We start from the raw sequence: 25,399 nt of genomic DNA on the forward strand, positions 1-25,399 counted from the left end.
TTCCCTGTCCCGGTTCTATTTCTTTTGAGTGACTCTCGCGTGCCATTGTGGCAATGAAACATAGTCTTGTGGTTCTCGAAAATTCTGGACTTGGACAGCCCATTATCGTTTGGAATTTGCTCGTTTCTAATTTTTTAAAACTGGTTTTATCTTCATTGCCCCGAAAATAGCGCATTTAAGGCCATTACAGCGGAGGAATCTTGTAAATAACAAACTTAGGACGAATTCAAACACGCATGTCCATGGTAACAACTAACTACCTAGTAAGCTAGCCAGGTGGTACACGGAATCCGCGACCTTTGCTTTGGCAGGCTGCACTTCACCTCGCCGCCACCGAGACTGGCGAATTTCATTATAAATGCGGACTTATTTAGCTATCGTTTCGTTCATTATATCCCTCTAGTTAATCATAAATACATTTTACATGTATTTCTTGATTAAAGCTCTCACGGCTCATGATGATCAAAAAGTGCCATTCGGGTGCATGCCGCGTGGGGTATCGGATTTTGCCCCGGCGCGACGTTTCGTGACCGACTGCTGGTGGACAAATGGCCACCATTCCCTTCAAGAAGTTACCAGCTGTCGGCCATGAAATTTCGGGGTAAAATCCGATGTGCCACGCGGCATACACCCGAATGTCACTTTTTTATGTGCTCAATGGTCGTAAGGAATTACGTCAGCTTATATCAATTTCGGGGCAGTAATTTATTAAGCTCTCCGCGACGAATTAGTTCATTGAGTTGTTCTTTAAAAATTAATTTAATATATAATATTAATGAGTTCAAAAGATTCAGGCGTTATGAGGCGGGAGTTCGACATATTTGAATAAAAAATAGTAGCACTTTTCCACAATATTTTAATGTGTACAATTACTATTATTATTCGCAATAATTAAAATTGCTCTAAGCATTAAAGTATTGTGGAAAAGTGCTACCATATTTTATTTGAATATAAATATTAAAATGAAATGTAATTTCACTTTTCTACAATTATTATAATACCTTCGTCGTGTTTCGGCTTACTGAGGCATCATCTGGTTCAGGACCGTATTTCTGCGACATCACACTTGAATTCATTCATGTAGATAATAAAGTATCCTTTCAAATCACATTTATTATTTTATTTTTTTATTTTAATAAAGAGGTACACATACAGCAAGACTGCCAATATAAAAAGTGCACTTATAACATCAAGTAAAATAATTTAATATTAATTATTTATTACAAATTTAAATAGAATAAAAAGAAAACATTTATCCAGCTATCAAGTCATTTATGCGATAACATTATCAATATTGTCATTATTAATTAGCGATAACAATATCATTACTTGATTGATGAAATATTGTGCTTGTTATGAGTATACTACTCCCGATTTCCGCATTTTGCGTCTAACTCGAAACCGGAAAAATTTTCCTTGGCCAAGACCTTGCATTATTACCTCCATTACACGATTTTTGCAGGCCTTGCCTTCGCTTCGTCACTCTTAGGTTAGTCGGAAAAATCGTAACGTAACGTTGCTCTTTTGTTTCAGCACCACCCTTTGGCCTTTTTCTTTTGACTTCGCGCTGCGTGTAAACCTTTGAGGAGGAGACACTCCCGCTTTGTTTTCCGAGCTAATTAAGCTCTCTTTCCTCCTATCCTTCCCTCTCTCTCTCCCAGCTGCCTTTCGCTTTCCCCCTTCGTTTTCTCAGGACAGAGTGTGTTCGGTTGAGTGGTTACTGCTCCTTTTCCTCGTCACCATGGTGCCATCGGGTCTCTTTCTTTGTGAGGGCTAAGGAAGGGGGCAGCGTAGCCATAACAACCCGTTTCCTCCATTTTTCCCACGAGCCCTCAATTCTGTGTCCTTAGAAAACATCTCTCTCTCAAGTCACACCGCTGGAGCCAGCAGCATGTGGGTCCTCGAAGGGAAGACCTTGAGGTTTCTGATTTCCTTTGTCTTCTTCCACTCCTGTATCCAACTTCGAAAGGATGAAGTCGCTGTAGAAGTCTCAAAGGGGTGTAGCTTTTCATATCATCCTCGATGAGGTAAGAAATATTCGTTAAAAATTTCGTCTTTTCTCTATATATCTCATCTGCATCTACATACTGCCCCACTAGCGGCCTCAATAGGCGTGTGGTGGGTGGTATTAGAACAAAAAGGATATGCGCGTACAACGCCATCTCTGATTTAAATATGGATTGGGTATGGACGTACGAAATTCCACTTAGTATTTATTTAAGCCCAGTATTGCTCGGCGGGTAAACGTGTTCCTATAACTATCCATTCGGAAACATATCTCGCTCAATTTATCGTTTCAGTCGGGTAGTGGGGCATGGACTTATGTTTGATCGCTTCAAAAACACGTTAATAGCGGGAGAAAAAATATAGAAGTATCCATGGTGAAGCAAAAATCCAGTTATGTTTCACAAACTTTTACTATACAAGTAATTCAGTTCCTCTTTCGAATACCATCATTTTAAATTTATCGGCTTTTCGGTTTTTTCGCCTCTTGGCGTCGTTAGTCATTTGTTTTCGACCAAAAAGTCGCTATTATTTCCCCAAAAGTCTGATTTGTAATGTCAGAATTTGGTCAACGCGTCGCTAATTGTCTTCTTTAATACAGTAGTGCCACGCTGAGTGAGTCGGTAAAGAAGTTATCAAAGCGATTAATCTACTTCTGATTTCCTCTACGAGATAAAATTATTCGCTAAAAATCTAAGGGAATTTCTTCCTTTACCTCGTGTGTTTGTTCTTCATTCTACCTACGTACGAGTTCCTCTTGAACCCACTTGATAACGCACGAGTCAGTTCCAGAGCGCAGCTTAATTGATAGATATCATCCCCAAGCAATTTTTTTGGATTCTGTCTGCTTGCTCTCGGCTTCGGAAGGGGATTCTAGGAGGAATTCGTAGGCGTGTTTATTCCACGCATTACTTTCAATTAATTACGAGCGAAATAACCCACTTTGAATTTGGCGAAAGACTATAACTTAAGAAACAAGGTAGAATTCATGGAGGCATCATAAAAATGTGTTGTACCTCAGCGTTAGCCATGAACAGGTGATTTCGTTTTCCTCAACAATTAAAAATTATTAAATTAATATCATTATTAAATATGCTTCTTCGTTAAAACTTTCGCGGGTGCTCGTCATGTTGAATTAAAACTTTTGGGCTATGTCGCCGCGTCAGATTTTGGGTGGCCCCAACGTTTCCCGACCGATGCTGGTCGCTGGTTCGCTAAAGGGAATCTTCCCTTGAGAAAGATTCCCTTGAGAAAGCGACCAGCATCGGTCGGGAAACATTGGGGTCACCCAAAATCTGACGCGGCGACATAGCCCAAAAGTTTTAATTCAACATTAAATATGCTGTTGAAGCTCTCAATAACTTAATCCATTTATTTATTTATTTATGAGCCCACTGACGAAAATAGACGAGTGCAAAACAGTAATTCAATATGGACGTCTGCTTTCTGTAACTTACATGCATGTATCATAAAAGTTAACGGGAAATGGCTAATTACTTGTTAGTGGTGTTACTTGCCTAATAAATAATGAAGCAGGGGTACAAAAAAAACACAAATTAGTCAGTGGGAGAGAGAGAGAGAAGTAGTTTTTTCCTCCTCTCTCCCATCAGCCGTATTAGCGCGAAAATTTGGCTAAGGCTCTCGAGAGTCCATTACCGTGGAAGGTTTTTCATTGCTAGAGGAGATTTTCACTTCATCGGGGTCTGGAGCGCTGCACAGCGCCCAACGAAGAAACCAGATTAAAAGCCTCGCACGAAAGTCGAGAGCACCTATTACAAAAATAAAAAGAATAAAAAAGTTTTTTTTTCTCTCGCAACATTATTACTCTCTTTACGGAGGAGGGAGAAAAAGACTTCTCGATTACAAAAAAAAAACAAATGGAAAGGGTGGGGGTTTAGGAGCGAACAAATTTCGTCTCTCTCCCGAGGCGAAAGAAACACGATGAGTAGGATTAAAACGATTAGCGGATGAGCTCGGAGCTACTAAATCGGAAGGGAGAATTTTTCTTTTTAAATAAATAAACGAGGAGATTTTTTTTCTCCTCTCCGTCCCTTCTGTAAAACTGAAATCAGGCACGAGGGAAGTGTTCCTTGGATTCCATCACTCCAGCTGTAGACGAGGCGGCCTCGGCGTGTATAGAGCTACCTACCCGCTTTCGGCAGATATATAAAAAAAAGAAATGAAGTTGGAACGGTTCCCAAGCTAAAGGGTACTCTTGATCATTAGTCCAAGAGTTAGGCTCCGAGCAACTTCGCAGTTCTCGTTACGGGGCTGGCCGATAAGCGGGAAAGGAAGAAGATCGAGTGAGAACTTTTCGAATACCAGCAGCCGCAGTCTCTATGAGTTGTCCTTTTGTCTCGAGTGCATTTGCCATGCAGTTGCTATAGCTCTCGACGTTCCATTCAAACGGTGTTGGTCAAACAATACAAGTATATCAAAACACTGCATATTAAAAGTAAATTTGCACGCAGTCATGCGAACGGGTGCATGTTTACATCAAGGATGAAATTCACCTTGAAAATAATCATGGTATCTCCCGATTGCTGGCCAGCTATGTAACTAGTTATATAACCTAGCCATTATCCTCTGAAGAAGGTTATGCGGTTTATAAAGCATAACGAGCGAGGAATGTGAGACTTAAGATAAAGGTGGGTGGTGAAAAACTTGAGCAGGTTGAGCAGTTTAACTATTTAGAAAGAACGTTAGAGGAAAACGGATACATTAGTAAGGGCTTTAGGAATAGAATTACGTTAGCAAAGGATGCGTTCATGAACAGGAAGGAGCTTCTGAGAGGATCGTTATGTAAGAGTTTAAATAAAAGGTTAGTGAAAAGTTTGATCTGGAGTATAGCTCTCTACGGTACGGAAACGTGGACACTGATGAAAGAAGACGAGAGAAGATTGGAGGCATTCGAAATGTGGGTATGGAGAAGAATGGAGAGGGTGAAATGGATGGAGAGGAAAAAGAACGACGAAGTGCTGGATATGGTTGGCGAGGAGAGGCAGATTTAATATGAGGTGCGGAGGAGACAGAATGTATGGTTGGAGCGAATACTTTTCGGGGAGGGGATGTTGAAAATGGTGTTAGAGGGTAGAATGTTAGGGAATCGAGGGAGGGGAAGGGAAAGAATAGGAATTTTAGATAGATTGAAAGGGAGTAGGCCTTATAGTGAATTGAAGAAGGCAGCGCTGGAAGGAAAGGGAGGCTCCCAAATCTCTTCTTTAGTACTCCATGGAATCCTACCTTAATCGGTAGAATGCTATAACATTATCTTTTGAGGCGAATCTCAAAGTGGGTTTTACCGTAGTAAATGTTGACTTCTCTTTTCCATATTTCGAGACAGAAGACGGAGATCGTGTTTGTCACGACACTGTCGGGGAAATAAACCGTAGGTACTTTGTCGCTTTTCCGCGACGGGCGTTTTACTAAGCACTGCATGGTACTAGTAACTTTGTACTCAGTCACCTGCACGGGTGTAAGTTTACATCTAGGATAAAATTGCCATGAATGTATAAGTTTACATGTATGTACATCTCAATTCCGTAAATATTTCAGGCTATGTATAGTCATAATAAACATCAGGTCCGAATGAAATTTCGCTTGGTAGTGGACACACTAGCGTAATATTTTTTCAGTCTCTAAATTGGTAAAAAAAAGTTAATAAATAAAGTTTGGTGGCTTCGCAAGATTTCTTTTTATTTATACTGGGGTTGAATCACTCACAATCAGTGATGATCCACCTTTTCCTTGTGGGGAAAAATAATTCTTTTTTGTTCGGAGGGACGCCCTCTTTTGTTTCGGAGGAGCACCCTCTCTTCTTTATACTCCCTCGTTGGGGTTGAAACGAAGGCTGGGCGATAGAGAAGGCATAGGCAGGGAAGAGAGCCCTTCTTCCACGGTTTTTTTTTACTTCTTGACGATCACGCGATCTGTTTCGTGTAAACGGACTATACGAAGGCCAACTCCACTTAAAAAGAACGGGAGGAGGCATCGGGAGCTGGTAAATGCAGACCTGCAAAATTATTGTTGTCGAAAGCGTTGTTGTCGAAACTTGATTTTAAGCATGCTGGATTTAATAGCTGGATTCAACCGTTAAATCAATCAACCTGCATTTTAATTTTTAATCGGCCAATAATTCTAATTTAAGGTGGATATGTTCTTTTACATTTTAGCATTGTAAGTGTAGCATTAATCACAGCGCATAGTAAGCTGTAAAATTGTTGATTAATTATGAAAAAGGTAATGCAAAATATTTCACAAAATACATAGTCCATTTCGGATAGATTATAATTACTTTGCATTGGTGAATTGCCTGAGTCGGCATTTATTATACAAAGAAAAATAAAATACCTCTCTCATGTATAAATTTTGCTGCTCCATTGGTCAATATAAAAAAATATTATTTATGCCTTAATGATGTCATGATAAATTAGCTCAAAAATGGCCACACAGACATATATATATCGAAAAAAAGTTTAAAATTGAATGCATGAAAATATGGAAATAAACGCTTAATACTCGGTACGTCTTTTTTATGGTTACCTCAAGGGCTTCATTGTGAAAAATAGTAAAGATTTGACTTTGTATTAGTTTACTAATTGAGAATGTAATGTTTGGTTTTTCGCAAAAAAACCGGAAAAGTGGCATTTTCAGACCGTTTTCATAAGAAAAGAGTTCCTCTGGAATTTATTTTTAATTTTTTGGTCGTACAGAACCGTATTTGTAGCCGTGTGATGACGAGTGTATCTGTTTTTTTTTTCATCGCAGGAATATAAGCCTCGTAAATTGGAGACAAAAAGAAGGGAGTTGCTAAGCCGAATCATGTTGATTATATATTATTATTAGTTTATTTTAATTACTACCGGGGGCGCCTATGAAATCCCATGGTCCGGGACGAGGCTATCTGGATCCCATACATGGCCTTTCTGAGTAATGCGCCAACTTTTAGATCTATTTCTGACCAAAAGGGAGTGTTCCTGCATTTTAACAAAATACTATAGCATTTAACTTTGTTTGAGGAGTAACCATGTAGAGTAAGCGATTCACTGCAAATCAGATGCAAAGTAATAATAGACTAAAACTATATTTTGACAAAATTTATAGATTTCGGATGTAAGATAATCAATTTTTCGTACATTTTATCGTGAATATATAATTTATATTCATTCGCTTTGGGACTTACTTCAAATAATGCAATGGTGACATGTGACCCATTAATTTTTAACATTCATTACTTGAATAAACTTCCCACAGCTTTAACGAGATGCAGTCTTTTTTATGAAAATCCCAAAAATAGATCATAATTCCATTCATTGTGACTCCTTTTTTCTATTACTCTTTTTCTAACTTACAATTGGTATATTGTATTTGCGCTGTTTGAGGCGATACTTCGAGTCGCGCAACGCGAGGAGAAAAACATCATTTTTATTAATTAGCTTCAAGGAAACTCGATTGTGTGCAAATACTACATGCATGGCGTGCCTTCATCCAGTTATGACTCGGTCCTGGAGATTACAAAAGGGCTTTCATTAGTTGCGGAGTTTCTTTCTTGCCTTTGTCGAAGACGGGAGGGAGCGTGCACTCGGAGAAAATAACTTCTCCTGTGGGTCATTCTCACTCGAAAGAAGTGCCATCCCTCGCGCCAGCCGCTGCTCAGATTTTTCCCACCGCCACGCCCCCTGGTGAGTGAATCGAGCGAAGGGGGGTCCATTGTTCGCGTGGCTGCCGCTGGATACCGAATCAGCCGGACACACTCCGGTTTTCGGGGTCGAGTGTACCTCTCCTACTGTATCATTAAAATATTCTAACAGTTTAGGTGGGTTTCCATGGAGTATTTATCTAGTATTCTAGCAGTCTATCCTCCCTCCTTGGACTTTCCTCATAAATTCACAGCCTACAGCCATTCGTTCTGTCTAAAAATCCTATTCTCTTCCTTCCTCTCCCTCGTTTACCCAATATTCTCCCCCTCAAACTATGTTTTCAACATGCCTTCCCCACTAAGTACTCGCTCCATCCATACCTTCTGTCTCCTCCGTATCTCATCTAGAAGCTGCTTCTCCTCACCCACCATGTTCAGCACTACTTCTTCTCCTCCTCTTCTCCGGCCTCTTAACCTTTTCCATTCTTTTCCATGCCCATTCATGATTGCGGTCAGTCTTTTCTCTTCCTATTTCTTTGGTGTCCACGTTTCCGAACCGTAAAGCGATTCACTCCACATCAGGCACAGGAGTTAAAAACAAAATTTCTACTGGGTCCGGAAAATATTTAGCTGGAATGATACACTAGCAAAACTCTTTGAGACCTTTTCAAAAAATTTTAAATAGTTTATCAAGAAAAGTTTAAGTACGAAACTAGTGTTCTGTGAACAGAAGTATATTTTAATTGTCGTAACTGCCACCGGAGGGCGTAGTTTTATTTCGATATTCAATTTTTTGTGTGTGTGCTTGCGACGAGTCGTCGTCAATCTCGGAGTCAGTTGTGTCAGTCAGCGTGTGGAACTCATAGTGAGAATGTGTGGTGCCTCAGCTGCCCCAACCCCTCCCCCGCCCCCCAAGTGTGCTTAAGTGTCGGCGGAACAGCAGACAAGGAGGCTTACTAACTGAAGACTGACTGATAAGTGAAATTACCCCCATTATTATTCGCTATTGTCATGATATTGTTAAAGTTATGAATATATATTTTTTGAATGTTTATAAGTGCGTTGTATTTCTCTGGTTCTTCGGGTTATAGTTGTATGAACATCTTTCCTCTTTCATCCCGCGACAACTAGGGTATTAGTTGTCTTTTAAAAATTTCAATTACATTTTGTGTTTCCATCAGGCAAGATGCCCACTATGATGATGCATTTGCTTTACAAGCAAGGGACTTCAGCACTTCGTCGCTCCTCCTCCTCTCCGTCCACTTCACCTTCTCCATTCTTCTGCACACCCACATCTCGAAAAATGTAATAGACACTCGCGACGGACAAGGATTGATATGTTGATGGACACTCGCGTTGCATATCCCGTAAACCTCTCCGCAGAGTTAAGCGTGTTTAGAATATATGCAGGTTTTTGCATGTTATCGTAAATGTAACTAATATTTGTTTATTCTGGTACCACCTTCAAAAGGTTGTTGGTCGTCTATAAATTGACCACAATCATTACTTGAATTCAGTCCCATTGATTTATGTTTTGGCAATTTTTAAAGGAAATATCAAGCATTGGATTCCTAGGTTTCTATAAGGTGACTTTTGGTGATACAGTTCATAGTTTGATTTTGGTCTCAATTAGGTTGATTAAGGCGTTTAGGTTGGTCACTCTTAAGTTAACGAATTAGAACTAAAGAGGAATACTTTTACTGTAACATTCGCCTCTTGCATTGCCCGAAAAGTCTTTTTACCTGACCATCTCTTCCATAGTCTTACTTTTTAATTTTTTATGGCCGGTAGGATTTAATCCTGCCTTGCTAACTACCTGAATATATGCTTACAATCGCTCTAAATTCTCCTTTTTCTCTTCCACTTTTGGATAACCTGAAATATCATCCTAAGGTCGCTCGCATGCTTGTTGTAATCAGTGACTGCTTTTCGTAGAATGCTCTCTTTTCCAGGTCCTTTTTACAGGCATTTTCTTTCTTGCATCTTCCCTCTCTTGCAATGCTTTTAATTTAGAAACTTCTAAATTTTATACTGCGAATTTGTGCTCTGTGGACAAATAATAGTAATCCAAATGTGCGGGGACCTATATTCAGCCTGATTCGTGGAAAAGAGAGCATTATTAAAAGATAATTATTCATTTCAAACTTACTTCGCATTATTATGATTCACTGCATATACATAATTAATATACATCATGCGTTCAGTATAAATATGATTCATTAATTCATTGTTCTTGTATTTTTTCCTGTCAAATGAAACATCGGAAAAATATATTTTTCCAAATATTTTGTATTCTTTTCACTTCAGCAGAATTTTTCGGGTTGTGAGTAAGAAAAACAAAATGTCGATGGATTGCCTCGCATTGTCGGCGAAAATGAAATAAAACGCGTGATTGATGATCCCTCCCGCGAGATTAAGTGGAGAACTTTCCGATGAGGGAGGCGATACATCCCCCTCGCTGCATTCATAACTTCTCCAAAGGTTATCCTTCTCTCTCTCCGCGTTATTGTGAGGCAATCATGCGCGTGATGACATCATTTATCTCCGCTTTTCCACGGCGAGTTTCCTTTCGAAGAAGTTCAACTCGGCGCGCTTTTAAGTGCTTATCCCGGAGTGCTTTAAACCCTTAAAGTGCTCCTCATCACTTTAGGTGTCTCAGGAGGGAGAGCGGTGTGTGGGTGGTGCTGGTAGTCTGTCCCGTGTGTTTCGTTGGCGCAGGAGGGAGGAATGGGCTCTTCTTTTAATTAAGACAATGTTCTCTTCCGCGCCCGAGGGTGGAGAAGTTCGGCCATCAGTCGAGATTTTCCGCTCTTGATTTTGAAGGCGTTGAAGGACAGTTTATATAAGTTTCTCAATCTGTTAAGTACGTGCGTGGGTGTTAAGTTCAGTTCTCCTCCCACATTTTTCTCGACTCTTGGTAGTTGTGCTTATTGTGGAGTTTTCTTTCTTGAGTCTCTCATTGCTGGTTATCCTGCCTAGGTGGAAATGTCTATTTTATTTTCATTTTTTAAATTTTATTCCCAAACCTCCGAATACAGCTCTCATAGGCCATTTTAAATCGGTGTATTCAACAAATTCAACAATGAAACGTACACGAACAACCATGCCCTGGATAAGGGAAACTTACTCAGGCGGGACTCGAACCCGCGACCTCATGTTAAGCAGGGAGGACTTAACCCCGCCGCCACCGAGGCCGGCATCTATTTTTCATATTGCGAAATTTCTCTCTGTGGATGATTGATGGTAATCTATATGTGTGGAGAAATTTATGTTTTTCCCGATTCGTCGAGGAAAAAATGGAAATAAAACTTTAAATTACGATGTAGGCATTCGAAATGTGGTGCAACAAAATTATTGTGAAAGTATTCTACCCATTGATGATGATTGGTTTCCGGGTTTGTGTAGAAGGATATTAAGCAGAGTAGCGTTTTTTCTCGCTGCAAACGAAAGTATCATCGCCGAAACGGTAGTGGGACTAATGCATTATGTAACTGTGTGAAAGTAGTAGGTTGTTATTTTATCCAACCCATAAATGTAAGTTTCCAAGTATTTTGTTGGTATGTGAGGTAAGGTAGTATTCCCGACAATCCGTATTAATTATTGTTATTATTTTTTTACCCATTAAGGTAGGTTTCATTTGGTATTTTGTGAAGTGTTTTAGGAGTCACCTGACCCTTCGTGGACTTGGCTCTTCAATACTCACTCAGTCCTAATCCTCATTCAATCTTAAAATCCTATTCTCTTCCCTGTGCTTGTTTCGTCCTTTTATCTTACCGATGGGTTTACATCAATCATTTGTGAGAGTAAAGTTGCTGGGGGAAACAGAGAATTGGGATTAGAATACAGTCGGTTGAGTCAAGTCATTGTAGGAGGCAGAAGCCATTTTTGGGAAATTGGACTAAGAAGGTGATTGGATGGAAATATATTTTCCATTTTCCCTTTCTCTATTCTATTAATTTGGGAGAATTTCCACCTACAACAATTTGTTCCTCCGCGTGAAACAAATAAATATCTACTGATTTCGTTATCCCAATGCACTATCAATAACGATAGTTTAAGGTTATGGGAATGTCTTCCGCATTAAATGAGAAGCATTTTTCATAATGCGACATTTTTCATATTTACCAAATATGTGCATTACCTTGATATATGCTTAAGTTTTTCTTCTTTGCCGAAGTTTTACGTGGCGAAAATAAACCTACCACTTTCACACAGTTACATAATGCATTAGTCCCTCTACCGTTTCGGCGATGGTACTTTCGTTTACAACGAAAAAACGCTGCTCTGCTTAATTTTCTTTCTATATATACCTTGGAATTTGCTTTTTGATAGTGGCGTAAGTTCTGGTGATTTTTTTTTAAATATATCAAATAATGGTGGAATAATACTTATTGTTGGTGATGAACTCCCCTAGTAATTTGGTTTGCTTAAGCAATTTCTTCAGTAAAGCTCGTAGTAGTAGTAACCCCTTCATGAGCTATGATAGCCATGCGCTCGAATCAATACTGATTGCTTGTTTAGTAGCCGTGAGAGCATTTTGCCAGGAAAAATTCTAACCTGCTCACTGAGTCGACCCGAAGGTTGGCTTGAATAGGTTCGAGTAAATCTCGTCGTGAATTAAGCCGCAGGCGTATGAATTTCTCTCATGCAGGGTAGGGAGTTAATTCCGTCCCCTGGGTAACCTCGAAATTGGACGATATTTGTTTTGTGGGTGCACGAAAACTTCACGCAGGTGGTTCATTCAGCGACTCGAAATTTTGAAAAATTTAATTTTTATTACCTCCTCTAATTAATGGTTTCCTATTTTCAGTCTTCTAGAGACAAAAATGTCTGTTGTCTCAGCCAGCCTTCTTATTAAAGATTTTTTTTTTAATTTTTCCTCTGACCCGTTTCTTAGTAGTGGCGTCTTGGTTGAAGTGCCTATGTAGTTTCACGATGTTATGAACCTTTTTTTTACATTTCGTTTACGCTATTTATTTATTGCTCTCTTTCATTTCAGGAAGCATTGGCATCGGGAGAGGAGATCATCCCTTTCCCCTGCAGGTTAGTAACTAGCTGTAAAGAAAACCTCAAAGGCAATTTTGTGTTAAATTACAATTTCAATGAAAGTCAGAATGCAAAATAATATCTCGGAAGTCATCGAAGCATTCCTGTATCATTTGCGTAAGTTAATATTTCATGAGGTAGGAATTCCATGGGTGACCGAGACAGTTATAATAATCAATTTACTCAATGACAACAGATTTATAGAAATATTGTCAGCGCCAAACTTTTCATCTGCTTTATTTGGTTGTCTGGGGAGTTCGCGTCATATAAACACCTTTGCCTCTAGTAAAAATTAATCATGCCTTCAACAGCTTTTCTCTCCCTAGCGGCCATGATGTCACTACTCGTTCCATTTTCAAGGAAGCGCTGGGAAGGCTAGGAAACCGTCAATGGCTGGTCAAAACGATTCAGCGGAATTCAATAGATATAAGAACCGTTCAAGGCAAGACGAATTTTTATTGACACGAAGCATTCAAGACGAGTTCTCCGTAGTCATGACGACTGACGTGACGTTATATCCATTCGAGAAAGCGTGTTCACCAAGTCTTGAATGGAATTTTACAATGTGAAATCGCCTTTATTCGGGTTCGATACACGCAAAGGACGTGCATTTCCAATGCGGGAAGCAAACGATTTTTTATTCCGTATATGCTATCGTGGCGCTGTATTCCAGAGTGAGGGTGAATGGAATAACCTATGGACTCGGAAAAAATAGTTTAAGAAAGTTTATATCTCTTCTTCTCCTTCTTGATACCTTCCCTTTTCCAGAAATAGATTCGACTTGTGAAGAAAGATCTGAGATTTTCCCGGCGTATGATGATGTTGAAGTTATCACGGGTTTCCCACCGGATGAGGTTCTCCATCTCTGCCGATGTTTCGATGGTCGTGTCGTCCATAGTCATCAGAGCTTTGATGACGATGGACGACACGACCATCGAAACGTCGGCAGAGATGGAGAACCTCATCCGGTGGGGAACCCGAAATAACTTCAACAGATTCGACATGTTATTTCGAGCAGACCGTTTTGTCCGCTGAGACTGAAAGGGGGAATGTGAAATTTCGTGCTTGCATGTACGCAGTGAGTAAAATTTATTTCGCATTCAATAAAAAATGAAGTAATATGACGCGCATTTTATTCGGGATTTAAGCAGTATTTTCAACTCCCTCGACACGCGAATTTCTCGTTACGCGATGTTCGTTGTTGCATTCATATTTCGACACGCGACGACTCCCCAAAGGAGCCACCTCTCTCGGGGCTTAATTCGTTCGCGTGCGCTCGCCTAAGTCTGGTGGTAATTACCAATTCTCGGGGAATTACCTCAAGTGCCGCAAAAGAAAAGATAAACTCGATTTACTCGCTTCCCTTTCCGTCTGCTCACCTGCTAGCCGTAAATGGAGTTGGTGAGAGAGACACTCTCCGCGAATACCTTCAAGCATGGGGTGCGTTTTCATCTTGAGGCTTCGCGAAAGTCTGTAGAAATCTTGAGGGCTTGATATGCTCTTCCAAGCTGTATACACTTTATAGAGATGTTTTTGTTTTTTAACCCTTGAGGTGCGGTTATGACGTGAGCGGAAGAATTTTGCAGTTTCCGGGAATGCATTGATGAAACCGTTCCGTTTCTGAAGTAAAATTAATAATCTTGTGTGATATGTGGAACCTTGTAGTGGAAGTTATTGATATTAGTTAAACAAGACATTGCAAATTGAAATATATACTTGCAATTTTTAGGATAATAACATTTATTACGACTTACGTTTCAATTTTACTACATCAACTTCAAGGACCTTGAAAAGGATGAACATTGAAACTTAGGTAGTAATAAATTTTATCATCGTGCAAAATTGCATGCATTAAAAATTGAAAGTTTAAATAGGAAAAATTCCACGCCATCACGCTTGAATCTTAGGATTTTAAAGACATTGAGATATATTCTTTGAATTTATTTTTGAAAAACGCGTTTCGTTGCTACAGTAATAATCTCAAATGCACTTGAGATTGTTGCTGTAGCAAGCACAGCAATTTGTACGACATCTTTTGTGGCTACAACAACATTCTCAAATACACCTTCGTTGTCATAGCAACAATCTGGAGTGCACTTGAGAATGTTACTATGGCAACGAAGATGCATTTGAGAATGTTGCTATGACAACGAAGCCTTTGACGAAGCCTTGGAAGCCCGAAGACAGCATTGCCATTTCATCTGAAGTATGTATCGCGGGAAGCTGAAAGAATATTGGTAACGCGATCATTCACTACACGAGGAAATGGATTATTAAGATATAATCGGATTGAAATACATAATCCCCATCGATTCTATCTCTTCGGTGGAAATCCCTCTTTAGCTCAAAAACGTGGAAGACAACCATGAATAAATTATTTCAGTTTTTCAATTTTCAGCCCATTGTTTGGGTTATAGCGTTGCTATGAATTTTGCTTATTGTTAGTAAAGCAGTTTATCGGAAGCCGCAAAGACTTACAGGCTCATTTCAAATGCTGCCGTGTTATTAGTAATTTCGTGATTATTACAGTGTGCTACCTCACAAAATAGAATTCCATGGAGCATTTGTACATTTCTCCAGCCGTCTGAACTCCCATCTTGAACTTATCTCTTCAAATTTCAATGAAGCCTCATCCTACGCACCTAACATCTCTTTCATTCTGCCTTTCAATCCTAATCTCTTCCTCCCCCCCCTTGCCTACCCAAAATTCTTTCCTAATACATTATGTATAATATATGCACAATGCATCTATTCCATATTTGACGTGAAAACTGGTCAAATTGGTTTTTACCCAATATGGTCAGAACTTCGTCTCATCCTCGCGCTGTACTTGCTCCATGAACACCGCCAGTCTCCTGCGCATCTCATTTGATACCTTGTGCGAAAAATCCAGAGAGAAAAAATTACGGAGAACATCATCTCAGAGCCCCACTATATTTCCAGGTCCGACAGAAACGATGAATTAAGAAAGATATATTGCCGAACGGATTGATATGGGAATTCGTTTTTCCCCCGAACCATAAAGGACGTTTATAAATTCTAGGTGTAATTTGAAGAATGATCGTAGGCTTTCCCGGCGTATTGAATTGTGGAAGGTTACCCGGGATTTCCACCGGGTCAGGCTCTCCAACTCCATCTCGGCCGACGTTTCGATGGGCGAGTTGTCCATCGTCTTCAGGGCATGTCGAGTCTTGAAAATCGTCCTCCTTATATATGGATGACGGCGGTATCAACCGGGACAGGTGTTGTGTGATTGGTCGAGAGCTTCCCGCCTTTTTCCTCGTTCCTCACGAACGCTCCTCAGCACTGGTTTCCATGAGGCGCTCAGAGTGTAGCCAGTGTCACGGTTCATAGTGGTGTTGAGACGAATTTCAATGGCCTCCCTTGCCAGTCTCTCGCAAAATTTTCTGTGCGACAAAGGACCTTGGTCTTCTCCCAACAGATGGCATGGTCGGAGGAAATGCTCTGTCCGGCCACGGCCGATTTTTCAGGCTGCCCGAGTCTGAAATGTCTTTGGTGTTCTTTTAATCTTGTTTCGATGGTCCTACCTGTCTCTCCCACGTACACCAGGCCGCATGCGCATGGTATCTGGTAGATACCCGGAGTCTGAAGTCCACAAGGGTCCTTGGCTGTCACGAGTTGGCCTCGAAGTTTAGGCGGCGGGTGAAAATAGGCTTCAATTCCATGCCTCTTGAGAATTCTGGCGATTCTGGTTTAATTTCGTTAGAGCGTTTCCTTTATTATTTCATAGCGCCTGGTGTTCTAACATCCCCCGCCACACGTCTATCGAGGCAGCTTGGGGTGGTAGTTTGTGGATTTATTTGCGAGTAAAAATTAGAAACATGGTGAAGCATAGTTTCTGATTCTTTACCTAATGCTTCAACTAGAGTTACGATCAGCATGGAGGCCAATTAAACCATCTTAACCGACTAGGCTCTTTCAAGTCGATAGCTTTCAGTTTTAAACAAGTGATGCTCTTGGAATCAAGAAAATTTACGACATGTGTAATTCTTCCATTTATATGACGCCGTCATATAAGGATTATAAGCCTTAATTTTGCCTTCCGAAATAAGGCACTTTATTACTGCGTACCTGGGCCGAAAAAATGTAATTTTTATGAAGCAGTGAAACAAGTATCCTTGATTTACAACTGGGAACATGTTTTGAATAATGGAGGTGATGTTTTCTTTAACAATTTGTTTACTTCTGTCTGCCTCTTTCGCCGGAAAACATGAATTACCTTTCCATCAATTGGTCTGTAAGTAGTCACGTAATTTGCAAATCGGGGAAGTAGTTTATGTGCGCGTTTAAAGCAATCAAAAAGGGACATGTCAGCGGGAATTAACCGTGGCCATTATTCTGCTGTCGACATCGCAGGTACGTCGGCCAGCAATTTCGAGTGATTAAAATTACGCGGCATTCATGAATGGAATCACTGCGCCTGCTATCATTTTCCGTCGTTCGAGAATTTAAATGTTGAGTGAGCGCATAGCGGGGCTTACCGCAAACGTCTCCGTAAACCTGCGATGAAAATGAATTCGCTTTTGGTGAGGCTTTTCATTAGCATTTTCACGGGTGAATACCTCGAATGTCCTCATAATTATTACGTTTATGCACACATGTTGCTGTTTAAATTCAAGCTTAGCGGTCAAAGCTGAGCATTTGTTAAAATTTTAAGTGTTTTCTATTTTCATTCCTATATTCGCAATTTACGTGGTTCACGATTCTCAATTTCCGTAAGTTTTAGTAAAATTGGACATTGCAATAATTACACTGAGTTTTATTTTGACACTATGCGTTTCGTTGTTACAAACAACATTATCAAGTGTAACATAAGTCTTAAGAGTTCTCCCTTATGCTATATAGTCTTGGTGCTTGAAGGGAGGGGGCAGGGTGGATGATGGGGTTTGGGTGTCGAGAAATGGATATATTTAGGGTTGTGTTTAATAAGAATTATTGCGAAAATTTATTTCTTTAAGTTTCACAGTGGACCGTTAACATAAACACAACGTTATGAAAACATAAGAAACTCGTCCACTTACCGAAGTTAGCAGTAAACAAATGACAAGCAAGTCAATACATAACACAAAGTCACTTTGAGCCCGGGGCCACAACCGCGTCCACTTACTGGAGTTATCAGTAAACAAATGACAACCTAGTTAAAACATGGTCCACTGTGCTAAATTTTTGAACGAGTCTTTAGGAGATGAAATGAATTGCCGAATAAAAAAATGTAGGATGCCATTTGAGAAAGACATACCGCTGTTCATATCTTTGTAAATGACAAAGCTATAAGGAAGGCAATCATGCTGATTAATGTCTCCCTGACGGCTAATGAAGATTTGCTTGACACATTTTTGAGTTTGCATCTGGAAAAAAAGTTATTTTGGGTGGTCAAGATAAATGGGACACCCTGTATGTGCCATAGGAAAAGAAAATGAACCCATAAGTGAGGCTATCATAAAGAGATCTACGTGAACAATCGAGGAATTTGTAAACAGGAAAGTAATGATTAGGGAATCGTTCTGTGATAGCTTAAAGAATACGCTAGCGAAGAGTTTGATTTGGAGTGAAGCGGTGCGGAAATATTAGGGCCGAGGAGAGAGAAGAGAGTGGAGGCGTTCGAGATGTGGGAATGGAGGAGACTTAAGAAGGTGAAATGGACGGAGAGGAAGAAGATCGACGAAGTGCTATGTAAGATGGGTGAGGAGAGGGAGCTTTTAGATGAGATATATGGAGGAGGCGGAAGGCATGGTTGGAGCGCGTGCCTTGTGGTGAGAGGATGTTGAAAACAGAATTACAGGGAAGAATACTTTATAAAAATTATTTGGTTTTAGAAATCCCAGTTTACGCGAATGGCAATGGTCAATTTTAACCGCATTTCAAAAAGGCCAGATTGGCGCCCATGCGATTCCACTCCACGTGATGTCACAGGGACCTAGTTTCTATACGAGTAGAAAGGAGTTTTACATCGTCTGAGATTACCAATGCATGCATGAGGTACAGAGCTCGGGGAAACATGTCTTAATAATCACCTATTAAAACTGGCTAAGGTTGGAAAGATTCCTTCGTTTGATAAGGTATTAATAATCCATAATTAAGTCAAGCGCTACCTGCTGGCAGGGAACTCCGCTACCTGCTAGCAGCCTGCTTCAGCAGCCTGCGCCTGGCGGCGCACATGTCTCGCCCCAAGGTCATATCACTTTGCGGCAGCGGGAACCAGGATGACGTCACACGGGCTTTTCCTGGCATTCATATTTAGCCTTCGTGTTTTCGTGCGCTTGAAAATTTTGACTTTTCATTTAATCGCGAAAAATAGATATCGTCATTAAAAAATCTAAAAAGTGTGAAATGCGTACTTCGGGAGTAATAATCTTTCGATTAAGGCAATAGAAAAATAAAATGAAACCACCGTATTGTAAAGTAATGAGGGAAGAGCATGAAGGATGGAGAGGCTCCCAGAATGCTTCTTAAGTACTCAATGGAAACCTACCTAAATCGGTGGAATACTGTAATAATAATAATTCGTAAAACTGACAAAATTATGACATGTCGAAACTTTCGATAAGACTCAGCAAGAACGCTTGATAAGAAAACAACTGATTTATTATTTGCATCAAAGTTGAAGTATATTTAACAAAAATAATTCCTATCATACTTGTTAGATGTGTTGACAAATCTTTTTTCCGTGCAGATTCACTCTGTTCGTAGCAGATGCCCAGCCGACGCCAAAAGCTTTTACGCTTGGTAACCTACAGACAACAGGTGTTAAAAAATGTCGTATTTTTCAATCGAAACTTGAAGCTTTTACGTGGTGGAAGGGCTCCATATTAATTATGAAAACCACTTTGTTAATTCCACAAAATTCACAGTTTCTATTTTATTACCGGTTTCGGATATTACACCATTTTCAAATACTTACAATATATGGTGGGGGTAGGTATATATGTAGTGGTTGATAATGTGGGTGTGGGGGAAAAGGTTTGGATTCAAGCTGGGATTGGTAATTCGTGGAAAAGAATAGGGGGGGACACAGTTTGTCAGGTGGGTTGTTGGGGTGGAGGATTTGGGGGGGTGATGAGTAATAAGTGGGATGGGTTGGGAAAGGTTATGTCGTTAACAAGGTTTCCATTTATGACTATTTCTCGAATTTCCAAGGCGTCCATCCTTCTTCCTTTACTGGTAAAATGGAGTATTTCGGGGTCGAAATTACTCCCTTGCCCCATTTCCAGGAGGTGCCGGGCGAAAGCTGACGTATCGTCCTTGTTTTTCCAACATGGCCTGTGTTTCTTTACCCTGGTGTTGAAGTCTCGTTCCGTTTGGCCGATGTAGCATGAATCACAATCGTTAAATTTTAATTTATAAATACCAGATTTTAATTTTGGTTCAATAACATCTTTAGCATTATTTACAGTCTACCCAAGGTGTTATTAATATAAAGAGCAACTTTGTATTTGTTTTTGGGGATAGCTTGGGATACAGCATTAGACAAAGGGCCTATGAAAGGTGTTTTACACCATTTAGTTGAAGTTCTGGGTTCGACGGGTAGCAAGGAACTTGACTTGGTGTGAGTAATATGTTTTAATTTCCTATTTAAAATTCTTGTGATCAAAGATTGCTCATATCCGTTATTATGAGCAGTTTGTCGTATGGTATTTAATTCCTCTTTAAAATCAGTTTCCCGAAGGGGAATGTTAAGTAGGCGATGAACCATGGCGTGAAAGGATGCGTGTTTATGGGAGTGAGGATGGCAGGAACTGTTGGGTATTATGGCATCAGTATGGATGGGTTTTCTGTAAATGGAAAACCTGTGCCTATTATTCTCAATGGAGATAGTCAGATCTAGAAAATTTAAAATTTGTCCACCAACTTCTGTGGTTAGTGTGATTTTCTGGTGGAGACCATTTATTAGGGATGAAATCGGTCAAGTTGTCGCTTGCTGCCCGTCCACAAACAAATTATATCATTAACATCTCTATACCAATAAAAAGCATTCTTAAAATGAATTATATATTCAAATTAACTAGTGTTACTCATTGAACATCACATCAGATGAAAATCACAGTAAAATTATGCCTCAATAAATTTAAATTAAACAATTGATACATTGCACTATCACCAACGAAGATGTTGTGGTACAATCCGGTAAGCGTTGAATACTGCAGGGGTGTACTTACATTAGCCTTGAACTGACTTGCAGTCTTTACCGCGGAAAGTTTGTCCTATTTCTTTGCAGCTCCATAGCCCGCAGAGCATCCAGGGAAAAAATAATATCTTTTTCCCAGTTATCACGGAGATATTACTAAATTCCTCTGCCAATTAGAAATATCAGCCATGCGCCGTAATGCAATACAACAATCACGGTAGTCACGGGCTGCTCCCTGCTGCCATCAGCTTTGAAAATTAAAAAAAAAACAATGAAAGCGCAAGGAGCTCGGTGGGGCTCGTTACAGGCTTTATAATGGTTCGGGCATTGTGTAATTTCCCGCCTATCGTTTTGAACTGACGGCGGGTGTGGTGCTAATCGGCGGACCTTGCCGGGCCAGCGTAGACCGGTCGGGGGCAGGTACACGTGTGAGAGCCAGTCGAGCCGTAGACGGGGAGGTGGAAGCATGTGAAGTCTACCGGATCCGTGATTCACCTGTTCACTGTTTTTTCTGGCCGAAAAGAAAGCACCTTCCTCTGGCAATTTACTATTAGTCCTTCTGGATTTAAACTGTGTGTGTGAAGCTTTGATAACTGCGTTTGTGTGTGGACTGTGCAGCAAGTTTGTTTGAAGATACAGTGTTAATTGTGGTGCGAGACCTAACGGAATCCTGCCTCCATTCCATCGGGCCAACGCACCTTGGGCTCCCGAACCTTCGCCACGTGAGTTACTCACCCCTCCCCTCTCCCCGTAGACGTGCACCCCTCCTCCCCCTCATTACTTCCTTGGCCTTCCCCTCCGCCGGCTGCTTCCCCTCCCCTCTCTGGCTGTCGCCTTCTCCCCTCCCCTTCCTTGAGATTCCCCGTCCTTTCCCCTCACACGCAAATCAGCTGTGTGTCGCTCCCATCGGCTCGCGAAGAATTTCCGAAATCGGTCGGGCCCTCGGGAGTTTTAAAGATTGGAATGGCATAGCGGACAGCTTTAGAAGCTACATACCTACCATTATAACGTAGGTTTCCGCGGCGATGTTTTAATCTCTGCATTTATCCAGGGTTTTCTTCCGCGTCAGCTTGTTTATAGACTACAAACAAGCTGACGCGGAAGAAAACCCTGAAGAAATGCAGAGATAATACCTACCATTAGCCCTATGCTACCTACCGTTGTGCTATTGCTATGGTAATCGCCATCATCGCTGGTCAACAATCTGAAGATTGGCAGTGAAGATTTCTCGCGACCCACTCCAGGTAAGGTCCTCCGTATGTCTTTCCAACGTTTCAGTAAGCAACTCGCCAATCATCTTCAGGGACTCAAGAATCTAATGGCTTCCTGATTTGGATTTCTGAATCCCTAAGGACGATGGGATAGCTACTTACCAAAACGTTCGAAGGATATATCGATGACCAATTTCTAACAACACGTATTTCGGCCGGTTTGAGATAGGTATCTTAAACAAAGTGTAATAACATTAAAAAATAAAATACAAGCAAAAACCAACTCTTTGTTTGAAAATGAATGCATCTTTTTTTTTAGTTTTGTGGACTTTTGGTTTTTAATTTCAGTGCACAAGTAATAAAAGAAATAAATCGTTTTTTAGCTCTCCTGAAAAGTTGCAATTTTTGAGATACGTGTTGTTTGAACTTAGCCATCGATATGGAGGGTCTTACTGGGTGTGATATCCGAGAAACCTTCACTGTCATTGTTCCCCGAAAAAAACCAGACATTACAGCCTAAGATAGGTTCGACACTGCTCTCCAATCAATTCTCCTATCGGCTAATTTTTTCACATTTACGCATTTATTCTCTTTCTTATCCTTTTCACCGGTTCCATATATTTTATTCCAAGTCTTCCTTTTCCGTTCTTGCCATCTACTTGTCCCCCGACGATTATCTTCATCAGGCCATCATGTCTCAATATGTGGCCTATGAGGTTTTTCCGTCTTCTTATTTAGGTTTTCATGAGGCTTATATCCTCTCCTACTCTTTTGAGGACTTCCTCGTACTATCTCGGTCGTTCCAACGTGGTCCTCGGTCGATGGTAATTATAAACTGTAATATTTGATAAAATTTTTTTACCGCGGGTCATATATGTTCAGACGAGTTTCAAAAGTTCGGCAAACGATCGCAGCACTAGGTCGGTCGTGTGAAGTCACGCTGAATGATACCGAAGTACTGACTTAGGTCGTATATGTTCAGTTTTCCAATCGCTTTTGTTGTTTACTTAGACTGTTGCTAGGAGCCTCTTTTTCTCAGTGAAATTGAAGATAGGTCTCTAAGTATTGGGTGGAATAAAAAAGTTGAAGGGATGGGAAACCTTGATGCTACCTACCATTTTGCTATTCCTGTGATAATCATAAGCTGTGTTATGTAATAAAGTTTCTCTCCAGCTATAAATACCTACTGGATTATAATTATAATCGCCTTTAATTACTTTTATAGGTTTCTCGGTTTGATTAATTGTATCTTTGAAGTGTTGGTGAACAGGGATAGGCGAAGCAATGTATTTTTTATGATTCCCAATGCTCGGCTGAGTAGGATGAAATTTTACGTGAATTTTTCTGTTTCTATTATAATTGCTATAGCCATGCTAATCATAAACTTTACTTCTCTCCCCCCCCCTCTTCCTTGTTTCGCTACCCTCTCCCACCTTTCCATTTCTGATGAGACAAGCGTGCCTTTCATTCACACTACCCAGTCTCTTCTTCTCTCCCCTTGGACTTAACGTTCCCCTGGATTTTTTTCCCAGTGACATTCTTCTACAGCTATTAGCAGATTCCTCCTTTTGCCCGTGGTTTTCCCTTATCTCCGTGGTAGGCTGTTTTCTCTCAAGTGTGGTTCTTAAGATGCAGAGAGCCGGGCGTATAACTGACTGTGTTCCCTTTTCCTGTACCTAGAGACCTCTATGTGTCGTATTGGTTTTCTCCTTTTCGTAGAAAAATAATTTAGGTTCGTAATAGGAGGAAATAACTAACAACTTAATTTCTGAAAGGATTCTCAGGTTTTTCACCGAGTAATTGGCTCCATGTATTGAAGAATACCCTGAGATAGAAGAATAAGCGATTCTTCGAAACGTCGGGAGACATGGAGCCAATTAACCGGTGGAAAACCTGAGAATCCTTTCTGCATTTTATACACCGGAAAAATGTAAGATCTTATGACAAGTTAATATTTAAGGATAATTATTCCGTAGTAAGGTTTAATTTTTACTGGTATTTTGCGGCGTTCCTCTCTCTTCATCTTCCTTTTTGTCACCCTCTATCTTATTCTCCGTTTCAATGGAGAAAAAAAAAGAGTTTAGGAGCGCAATTTCAGGGCGGAAAGGATGGTAGGGAGGAGGAGGCGGGGGTTGGACGGAGCGACCGACCAACCGGGTCATCTGCATTTCAAATTCTATCAGATTTTTACCCGGAAACGTTGTTTGAGGGAAATTTTTTTTATTCTCTCTGTCCCCTTTTCTAAACTCTACCTTTTCCTCCCCAACCATGCCACCACCACCTCTTCACGGCATCGTCGCCTTTTCTGCTTTTTTTGTAATCAGTCGACGCGATTAAAAAGTTTCCAAGGGAAGAAAGTAAGTCTTTGGGGATGTGAAGGTGAGTCGGAGCGAAGAACCCAGAGATCCGTGGAGGAAGAGAGAAAAAGAAATTCCGAGGGGAAGAGAAGGACGATGTACCAATTCCTTCTCCCCGTCCTCTTTTTCGTTGTGAAGTCCTCCTCCGTTACTAATGTAATTTCTTCCTCGAATTGATATACCCTCCCACTATTTCGCCCTATTTAAGACTCCGACAACAAGAAAATAAAAAAAACAAACTCCCAGAATCCCTACTACCTTTCGCAAAAATAAAATTCCCTTCTCTCCCCAAGAAGCACAAGAAAAAAAAGAGTAATAATTTGAGCCTTTTTGGAGAAAGTTTTTCAGCCGTTGATTTAGGAGTGCGCTATCTTTTTTCCCACTCTACCGGTCTTATTTTGTTGTTTTTGTTTGTTTCGTTATAGTTTTCTTTTTTTTAAGCTACGCTCCATGCGATTTACAGAGTTCATAGAGTTTAAAGTTAGTGTACATTTGCATGTATCTCTAATACATAATATCGTCCAAAATACTGAGGAATAATTTTCAAATTTAAGATGCTGGCAAATTTAACTTGAGTCTAGTCTATTTGCCTTGAAATGATTTTCGTTTCGTATTCTGAGGTATCCTCATCTCGTTACTTGTGTAAATTCTTGCTCGTATTGATAACTATTTCACCCTAATTAAGACACAGACAGTCAAAAAACCCCATACTGCTTTCCTGTCTTTGAAAAAATTTTGTCCGCAGTCCACTAAGAAAGAAAGTAATAATTTTAGAAGTGTAATGAGTAATGGTTGATTAAAGGCTACTTTAAGAGGTCATTTCACACCCATTCGACTGGTCGAATGTCTTTTTTAGGTTTTGCATTGCTAGTTCAGCACTTTCGCTGTCATCTTGCAATTCGAAGTGCATATAGAGTTTACCTTAATTCACATTTGTATGTATCTCGAATATAGGTACAGGTTTTGCATCCCAGAAAGTAGTAAAATTTTCAGATTT

General features: G+C 40.3%; 1 protein-coding gene across 2 annotated transcripts in view; it reads left to right on the forward strand.

Annotated features, from left to right (window-relative positions):
• The window catches only part of LOC124161207 (cadherin-87A-like), a 1,373,415-nt gene that overhangs the window by 665,402 nt on the left and 682,614 nt on the right, over window positions 1–25,399 (forward strand). Inside the window, exon 5 of one of the 2 annotated variants that reach the window (XM_046537469.1) lies at window positions 12,642–12,685. The gene's annotated coding sequence lies outside the window, so the exon portion shown is untranslated. Of the gene's footprint in view, window positions 1–12,641; window positions 12,686–21,325; window positions 21,557–25,399 lie in introns of those variants that run through there. The other variant, XM_046537470.1, reaches the window with a different exon arrangement.

Source organism: Ischnura elegans, chromosome 6 (genome assembly GCF_921293095.1).
Source record: "Ischnura elegans chromosome 6, ioIscEleg1.1, whole genome shotgun sequence".
NCBI lineage: Eukaryota > Metazoa > Arthropoda > Insecta > Odonata > Coenagrionidae > Ischnura > Ischnura elegans.